Genomic DNA, 9,816 nt, shown 5'->3' on the forward strand with positions numbered 1-9,816 from the left:
CATCTGTCTTGGTGAGATCTCATTATAAACAATTTATCACATGTTTTTCCTTTTAAGGCCCTAGAGCAGGGGTCACCAACATGGGGCCCATGGGTAACAAGAAGACCACTTGTCTTCATCTAAAACTTTATTTTTATTACTCTTCCTTTATTATTCACGTTTTCATTTATATAGTGATTTAACAAATAAAATATTCATAACAAAGCATGAAAAATCTTTTTATTTTACATAAATTTGAGGTGAACTCTGACATTTCTAGTTCAAAGGTCAGTACTGGCAGCTCAATGACAACGCCATTGAAGTAGCTCTCAGTTTCAAAAAGGTTGGTGACCCCTGCTCTAGAGAATAGTTTAGCAGCTACGGTGTAATTTTGTCCTATAAACAGACATGTTAATTTATCGTGTACTTGTTAAGGTGTTTTCATGAAATGTCTGATAAGATACTTCTTCTACAAACATTGCTGCTCAAAAGACAAAAAAACTAAAAACTTCAATCAGAAAAAATCAGCTCTACTTTTTGCAAGAAAACTGTTTCCGGTTGGGTGAATTACTACGTACTTACTTAGCATCAGTCTTTGAAATAAATAAGTATTTGCTATTTTACTTATTTACAATTTTCAAATGCAATGATCCAAAAGACTTTAGGGATGCCAGTTTCTCTAAATGCTTCCACTTCCTTAAAGCTTTTCACTGAAAGTACGAAGAAGGCTGCACAGAACAAAACTGCTACTAAAACCATGTATAATTATCAAGTTCAGGCTCAGTCTGTTTTTACACGTCGAGTGAGTTAAGTTCAGCGTCTCTTCAGACATTTTAAATTTTCAGGATGTCGTCAGATATCAAGACTTCTCCAGTTTTCTTCCAAATAGTGAGATACAGCATTACAAAGCAAGAAGACACAGCAGAATGGGAGAAGAAGAAGAAGGTGCATATCTACCACTACATTAATGATGGGATGGATGGTTTTCAGTTAGAAGAAGGAGGTAAGTAATAGAGATAATGTAGATGTACAACCCTGAGCGGAAGAGTGCTTTATATATCGATATTAGCTGGGATCATCAGCCTGACGATATAGTGTAGGATAAAATCTGTCACCTCAAAACTTATATTCTAAGTGTATTCTGATTACAATACAAGAGAACCTAACATGAGTATAAAATAGTAATAATACAATTTTTACCAAGGAAAGCTCTTTTGAACTGACAATTATAAATGGCTGCAGACATCTTTTCACAGTAAAACGTGTGCCGTAAAAACTATTATATAGTTAAAACAAACAAACAAAAAGAAAAGTTATGATTTCCAAGCAACTTTATTTTCTGAAGGGAATTAACTGGGATTTTAGGTATTGATTACTTTAAATATTTTTGTTTTACTGCAAACTATAAAATTATAACCTTTAAAATTAAAAGAAAATTAATTGAGTTAGGCTAATGTGGAATTTATTAAAATCTCAGTTTTAACTAAATTGTAAATTGTAACTAAATTAAGTAACTCTTTACATAAATCCTATGTTGTCAAAATTATCATTTAGGAAATATTTTTAATTACTTACGAGGTAAAAACTTCTTCAAAAAATGTCAGCTTAAACTATATTTTTTAAAAGAATAAAGTGTTCATTCCTAAAACATGTATTCCGTTACTACGTACAATATCGCCATTGACACTTTTGTAATAAAGGTCATATTAGTGATGTATTTTACCCAATTTAATATATAGGACAGAAAAATACTGAACAGCAAATTGTTACACGTGCAAACTCAGTTATTCCTATAGTAGCCCAAAGACAGAACCTGGTATTAGGCTTATGCAACATAATTAAAAGTGTTAAACAAATTTGTGTCCTTATCAAAGTCACAAATAAATGCAACTACAAGTAATAACAGACAACCTGAAAAACATGGACAAAAAATAACTTAAAGCAGAGCAAAGTCATGTCACAAGCCTATTGGTCGAACAAAATAGAGGCGGAGCTTTTCAATTTGTTTACTGTGAATCCTCCTAATAAATCCTTACAGTACAAAAGAATATCACAAACTATAAACACAGAAATTCTTATAAAAAACATTTCTCAATACAAGCAATGAGGGAGATTTTTAGCATTGAATATTCTCTTTAGTTTGGTTTATGTTGGATAAACTGGAAGAGCTCCAAAGAGAAACATTTCAGAGCATAATCCTGCTAAAGCACACAATGTGGAAGAGGTGATGTCATCAAGCTCTTACGTTACAGAGAAGCTCACTGGATTTATACTCTTGATACAGTGGATCCCTTTGGTATTAACAAAGAACTAAATAGGTCATGTTTTTCTCATACATGGCTGCTAGATATCTTTATGATCATTTCCGGCATTTGGTTGTACTGGTTGAACGTTTTACCACAGGAACTCGTTGTTGTTCTGCTGATCTTATCTGCAGCTCAATGTACTTTCACAGTAAGAATAAGACAAAGATTAAATGTTTTTTTTTTTACGTCACAGAAAAAAAGAGAAAAATTCTCCTTCCACTTAACCTTTCATTAATATACCAGATTACAGCTTTATATGAAATACCAGCTTCTGTCTCTCTCCATCTTTCTCCTATTCATCCATCTTTCTGGCTCTTTTTGCTTCAGGCTGTCTGTCTCTTTCATGTAGCTTTATGCATGGTTATATTTTGAAGTCTACCAGCTTCTCTTCTTGCCTACCTCTTGATTTATTGAAAATCTTTAAATCTACTTCTGCCAGAGCTCAGAATGATTTTGAGCATAACTTTATTCAGTGTTTATTTTATTTGGGATCAGTTTCTGATCCATTCATTTGGTCTATCTAGCAACAAAGTTAGGTATTTGAAAGATTAGAGCAGTCATCTGTTTTCACTGATGGCCTCAGGACGGTGGATTTTTGTTTCCAGCAGACAGATAGAGATATGTGACTATCAGAACATATTGTATTTACTAGTTGGTCACTTAAACATTTCAGTATTTATTGCTTTAATGACCACTATATGTTCCCCCAACAGAAAAGGCTCCACTGACAAATGCACAGCTTGTAGACACTTTGTACTCTGTGGGAGCTTTCAATGCAGCCATCTTCAGAAATTGGGTGTTTTTAATAATAACCCAGATATGTTTGTCAAAACATGTTGCACCTCTGAGTGCTCTCTGTCCTGGTGGTAGTGTGTTATCTCTGTGCGGAGTGAACACATGTGACTCAGACAAAGAGGGCTGAAAGTAGAGGAGCGACAAAGTTGAGACACAAATAGCTCAAGATGTTATCTGCCGCTAGTTAGCAAGACTAAAAATTTTAAAGCCCTAGTGTGTAAGATTTTCATACATTCACACCATTTAGTGGTGCACTAAATTAATTACAAACGATTTCGCTGTTAAGCACGTAATAACTACTACAGAGACCACGGAGGATCATAAATGTGACAATGTCAACATGTCCTCCATGTACATAGATGTTATATAGGTAGACGCCCCATGGACTGACGCTGCCTATCGGAGCTGACATTTCAGCGCAGCCGCCATGTTGGATGGGTCTATCATGCGACCCCATTGCATTTATTGTACTGAGGATTACAAACGATAGAAACATGGTTATGATACAGGATGCTGTCTCGTATGAAAAAACGTTTTAATTCTGAAATACAAAACATGTTTCATAGATGTCTTTAACAGACAGACATATGATATATGATTCTATAAGTATGTTATTTCTACTGAAATATATTGTTTTATGCTATTTAAAAAGGTAGAGCCCACAATATTTCCGAACGTTTCTTTAAGTCCCTCGTTAAATAACTGTGCAAGACCATCTTACATTTTTTTTATTTTGGATAAACCGGAAGAGCTCTGAAGAGAAACATATCAGAGCATAATCATGCTAAATGCACAAAATCTGGAAGAGGTGATGTCATCAAGCTCTTACTTTACAGAGAAGCTCACTGGATTCATACTCTTAATACAGTGGATCCCTTTTGGTCCACTGTATTAATTAACACTCCGCACATCAGGGATACTAATTCTGTCAGGGATAACTAGTTATTAATTAAGTATTTATTGCTTTAAATGTAACAATGTCAATATGTCCTCCATGCACATAGACATATAGATAGATGCTCCATGGACTGACGTTGCCTATTGGAGCTGACGTTTCATCGCAGCTTCCATCTTGGATGAGTCTATCATGCGACCCAAGTGCGTTTATTGTACTGAGGAAGCACAGTGAACGGAGGAAGTTTGACACACTAAAGTCAATTGGAACTCCCTGATTTTCTACCTGATTTTTACATTGTTTGGTTTGGGTATAATGCAGATATACATAAATATGTTTCCTGACCAATCAAACGTTGTTCTTGTAAGTCTAACTCCGATGGGGATCAGCTCTTTCATGTTAGAACACATATTACACTTTTGTATTTACTAATATTACATATTTTATTTTCAAACATAAAAAATGTAGCACCAGTGTCAAAAAGTCTTTTAAATCAAAGAAGGCCTGGAATACTGAAAGACTGATGCTGGATCTCTTCCGCCCCCTGCTGTTATTGGAGTTCAGTGACTGAGTTATCAGTTACAAACATATGACTTTTGGTTTACTTTAATTTCTATGCCAAGTCATTTTCTTTTATGAATTTTCTTACATCTTACAGCTATTCTGACAGTAATGCAACCCACAATAATGTTTAAATACCAGACCAACATAATCAAGAACAATCAGCTCCCACAGTCCAAATGGGTGAGGCGAGAAATATAGGAAACAAAAAAAACTAAATTATTTCATGAAAGTTTCAATTAAGGACTGGAAATCTGCTGCAAAAATGCCAACTTGACAATAAACCATTCCACGAAGAGCTGCAGGGGTTTTGTTCATACATATGTGCACAATTATTAGGCAAGTCTTATTTTGAGGTTGATAAAGTCTCACACATGTATCTTTTAAACATGCAAATTGAAAGGTATATACAACCCCAATGCCAGTGAGGTTGGGAAATTGTGTAAAACATAAATAAAAATAATCAAATACAATTAATTTCAAATCCTTTTTAAATTAAATTAAATACTCTACAATAGTATATAAAAAAAATGTTTAATATTAATGTTCAAACTGAAACTTTATTGTTGCAAATGCCGAACTTTTTCACTTTCACTTTGCATAGTAGAGTTCGAACTTGTAGATGTAGTGATTAAATGCGTTATCCCAAAATGTTTTTCTGAAATGTTCCTGAGTCCACATTGTAATATCCTTTACAGAATGATGTCGGCTTTTGATGATAAAAGGTCACGGACAGTCAGTGTTGGTTTCCAGCCTTGCTGCTTACGTGCAGAGATTTCAAAACGGGGTGAAAACTGACACTCTCTGACTGACCATTAAAATCAGTGTCAGTCAGTGTGCAGCAGCTTCACCAACTTTGCCGCTCCCCCTCCCCTCTCCTACATGGCTCAGCAGCGCCAGCCAATCAGCACGCAGGCTCAGCCTGGCCGCTCACTCAGCACAAACAACCGCGCGGCTGCTGCTCAGACTGAGAGAGACCGCAAGAGCGGAGAAACATGAAGAGGGAAAGTAGCGCCGTTTGGCTATATTTTAATACCGTAAATTAAATCAAACTGTATGTTTTGTAAAAAGCCGCTTATATTCAGTGGAAACACAACAAATTTATCTAGCACGTGAAAAACCATGAGCAAGAAAATGTCAAGCAACAAATGGAGAGGGGAGACGAATCTTCTCTCATTGCCCCGACAGACCAGACCCACAGACTGACATCACTGACTAAGGCGTTTCAGTCCTCCAGAGAACATCCAGGTAGATCAGAGTGGTCATCTTCAGCAGCAGTTCATGTTAATTTTCAAAGTAGATATTATCTATCATATGTTACTGGAGCCCACACAGAAAATGTAATTAAGACCTTGAAAGAAACCAGTACATATATCCTAATAAAAAGTGTTATTTAAGATACGATAACATTAGCTAATCCTTTATCCCACAACGGGGAAAATTAAAGCAACAGGCAGGTGCACACAACAGAGACAAAATTACATAAGGATAGAAATATATAAGAGGTGGATTAGGAAAAAACACTGAACATAACCGTATTATTATTTAATTGTAATAATAAAATAATAATAAACAATTGAACTTTATTGATCTCACAATGGAGAAATTCACTTCTGCATCTTAACCCATCCCATTGGGGAGCAGTGGGCTGCCACTATGCAGCGCCTGGGGAGCAATCTGGGGTTGAGGGACCCAGAGTGCTGGCACTGTGATTGAACCGGGTACTTGCATCCTTTTCTGAGTGCAAGCGCGCTGCTCTAACCACTCGGCCACGACCCCCCCCCACAAAACCCGAAAGGTCAACAGTTACATGATACATCAAGTTATGGACTGGCTAATGTACAGCAGGTCAAAAAAGGCCATATTTTGGCTGTTCACTGATGAAGAAAAGATCAACTAGTGCACTAAATTCAACAGATGGGTTGAAAATATCCAGTATAAAATACAGAAATTTCCAGCACATGAAGTATACAGTTAAGTTGACTTTTTTGTGGTGTGTGTGTGTGTGTGTGTGTGTGTGTGTGTGTGTGTGTGTGTGTGTGCGTGTGTGTGTGTGTGTGTGTGTGTGTGTGTGGTGGCAGGTGTAGAGGGGGGGACCAAAAAGTCTGTGTTGTCCCGGGCCCTGGCAAAGCTGTCAGCTGGCCTGTATACAAGTACAAGCCATTTACCACTTGACATATTCGGCTGGGTTTCCTTAGATAGAGATACCTTTGACCAATCTGTCTGTATGATTTGATTGAATTTGACTTTGTAAAATGACTTGAGATGACTTGTGTTATGAATTGTTGCTATATAAATAAAATTGAATTGAATTCAATTTTCAATAGTAGACAGGTCTGGACTGCAGACAGGTCAGTCTAGTACCAGCACTCTTTTACGGTGAAATAACGTTACACGTGCAGGATGTGGGTTAGCATTATCTTGCTGAAATAAGCAGGGACATCCCTGAAAAAGACATTGCATGGATGGCAGCATATGTTGCTAAAAATAATGTAGTTACCATGCATCAATAATGGTGTGGTCACAGATGTGCAAGTTAACAGCTAACAAAAACACATGCCAGTACCATCACAGATGCTGGGTTTTGAACGTTTTTACTGAAAGAAGTCCAGATAGTAATTTCCCTCATCGGCCTGGAGGACACGACAATTTGGAAGATGGACTTGTCAGATCCATTGTCCACTTTTCCACTTTGCGTTAGGCCATCTCAGATGAGCTTGGGCCCAAAGAATCCGGCGGCGTTTTTGGCTGTTGCTGATATGTCTTTTGCTTTAAATGTTGGAGTTTTAACTTGTACTTGTAGATGTAGCGAATAAAATTGTTATCTAAAAATGTTTTTCTAAAGTGTTCCTGAGCCCACGTGGTAATATCCTACACAGAATGATGTTGGTTTTTAATGAGAGATCAGAGGTCACATACATTCAATGCACATTCTTTGTGATATTATGCTGAGAAACATTGTTCTTAAACTGTTGGACTATTCGCTCACACAGTTTTACACATAATGCTACACCTGCCTAATCATTGCTTATGAATGATTGTGCCTTTCGGGGATGCTCCTGTTTCCAATTAACCTGTTCACCTGTAGAAGGTTTCAAACAAGTGTTTATTGGAGGATTTCTCAACTTTCCCAGTCTTTAGTGGCACCTGTCCCAACTTTTATGGAACATTTTGCTGGCAACAAATTCAAAATTGGTGAATATTTGCAAAAAGCAAAGTTTGTTAGTTAGACCAATAAAATCATAAACTCTTCAGCATTTCTAGAAATGTCTTCTTCCAAGCAAATGCAAATGCTGTACTAGGTTCGGCTGTAATGTGAATCTTTGGTCATACAATAAAACTTTCCTACTAAGACGAAATTATGACACACATATGAAAGACGCCTAACACTTGCCTAAGGGCCGGTGAGAAGGGCTTAGTAGTGAGGTGAACCCAGACCTGTGAAGAAACTAAAAGCTATAACTCCTGCTGGTTATAGCAGCAGGAGTTCGGACTATGTTAAAGGATTTATGAGAAATTTGACAAAGAATGAGGAGAAAGCAGATACTATTGACTGGACATATCCAGGGAATCAGCTGTTTATCTGTGGGCTACAATGCTGAATACATTATTTGTTTGCTGACTAAACAGCTGATCAGTACGGAGCCCCTAAAGGGACATGGAGGAAAAAAAAAAAACTATTGTGAGATTTTGCAATAGTTTTTTTTTCCTCCATGTCCCTTTAGGGGCTCCGTATCATTGCCAGAGTGTTAGTCTTAAGTGGTAGGACTCAATAGGCCAGCGCCTCATAACCGTTTAATGTCCCAATTAAAATCAAATAGGAGAGTCAGTAGCTCTGTTTCATGCTCTTTTGTATTTAACGACACAAAGCCAGTGGTGCTTCGGTGGGCTGCTGGCTTGCGCTTGAATTCAGGTGCGCAAAACATTAAGGAACTTGTAAAATCAGGGGCTTCAACTCAGATAGATTATTCCTTATCTTCCCTCTAAAGGAACCCTTTACAGTCTTTATTTATGCATTTTCCCCACTGTTTATCCCTCGCGCGCAGAGCATGAGGGTAAAATCCAACAGCTGGATCAACCGCAGTGAAGTTGGTTTGAAGTTGGATATTGGACATTCAAGCTCCACGGAGTCAGCAGGAGGGAGCAGCTGAGAGACGCTGGCCGAAATCGGAGTCCCTCAATCGGATCAACCATGAGCTAGATCCCGCTGACTCCGTGAATCTTGAATGTCCAATATCCAACTTTAAACCAACTTCACTGCGGTGCTGGATCATGCGTTAAGACGCAGCGTGAACCCCAAGTGTTGAGGGGAAAATGTTGGACCGGCTTGATGAAACTCCGCCTTATTCACAAATTAGACCAACATGGATAGAATAATGATAATCTGTAGTGTTTGTTTATTGCCTGGATGTGAATCTGATAATTCATATTGTGCCTTTTATAATCAACTACAATATTTTCTTATCAAGCGAGCTCTGCATAGGGCCCAATGTAATTCACCCAGCGCGATGGGAGACTCGTTTTGGGGAAACTACGGTTTTAGATCACTGTCTGCCTTGCTGTGGTTACAGAGAGGTCTCTGTTTTGTAGAATAAATCATCCGCCGATGAGTTATTGATCTGGAAAAGCCGAATCTGAAACCACAGAAAAAACATTTCAGATCCCAAATGTACAGCGTTCTAATTCTTCTGGTCTATTAGCAGCTTCCCCTAAGAGGTTGGACACTGAACGTCTGCCTGCTGAGTTTGACATTACTTAACAATGCTTCATGTCGGGGAAAAGCCATGTAGATTTGACCGATGCAGTCAAATGCTAACCAACCAATGGGAAGAAGTTGAGCCCTTAAGACACAGCCCCTCCTCATTTGCATAATGAGGCAGAAATGCATACAGAAATGTAAAAAGGACAGGCAGAAATGTAAGAACGAGAGACAGAAATAAATAGCATCACAGAAATATATAGGGTAAAAAAATACAAAGGAAAAATTAAACAGACAAAAATATCATAACATGCACATAAAAAAATAAGTAATTGATAAAGTTGAAGATTATAACGGACAATAAAAAAATAAGGTAATTATTACAAAGGCGAATAAATAAAGAAGCTAATTAAATAAGATATATACATTTATGTCTCACTGTATAATTAAATTTCTACCTACATTTATTAATTTGGTGGCAATTCATTTTATGCTTATTTATTTATTGAGCATTTACTTATTTCTGTATTTTTTTTAAATATGGAAGACTTCATAGTCCTCCATAGTTCTATTCTCTGTGT

At 37.2% G+C, this 9,816-nt stretch overlaps 1 protein-coding gene across 4 annotated transcripts in view; it reads right to left on the bottom strand.

Moving 5' to 3' along the window:
* The window catches only part of LOC105921420 (collagen alpha-1(XIV) chain-like), a 443,569-nt gene that overhangs the window by 148,176 nt on the left and 285,577 nt on the right, over positions 1 to 9,816 (bottom strand). The gene's annotated exons all lie outside the window — the stretch shown is intronic.

Source organism: Fundulus heteroclitus, chromosome 13, assembly GCF_011125445.2.
Source record: "Fundulus heteroclitus isolate FHET01 chromosome 13, MU-UCD_Fhet_4.1, whole genome shotgun sequence".
NCBI lineage: Eukaryota > Metazoa > Chordata > Actinopteri > Cyprinodontiformes > Fundulidae > Fundulus > Fundulus heteroclitus.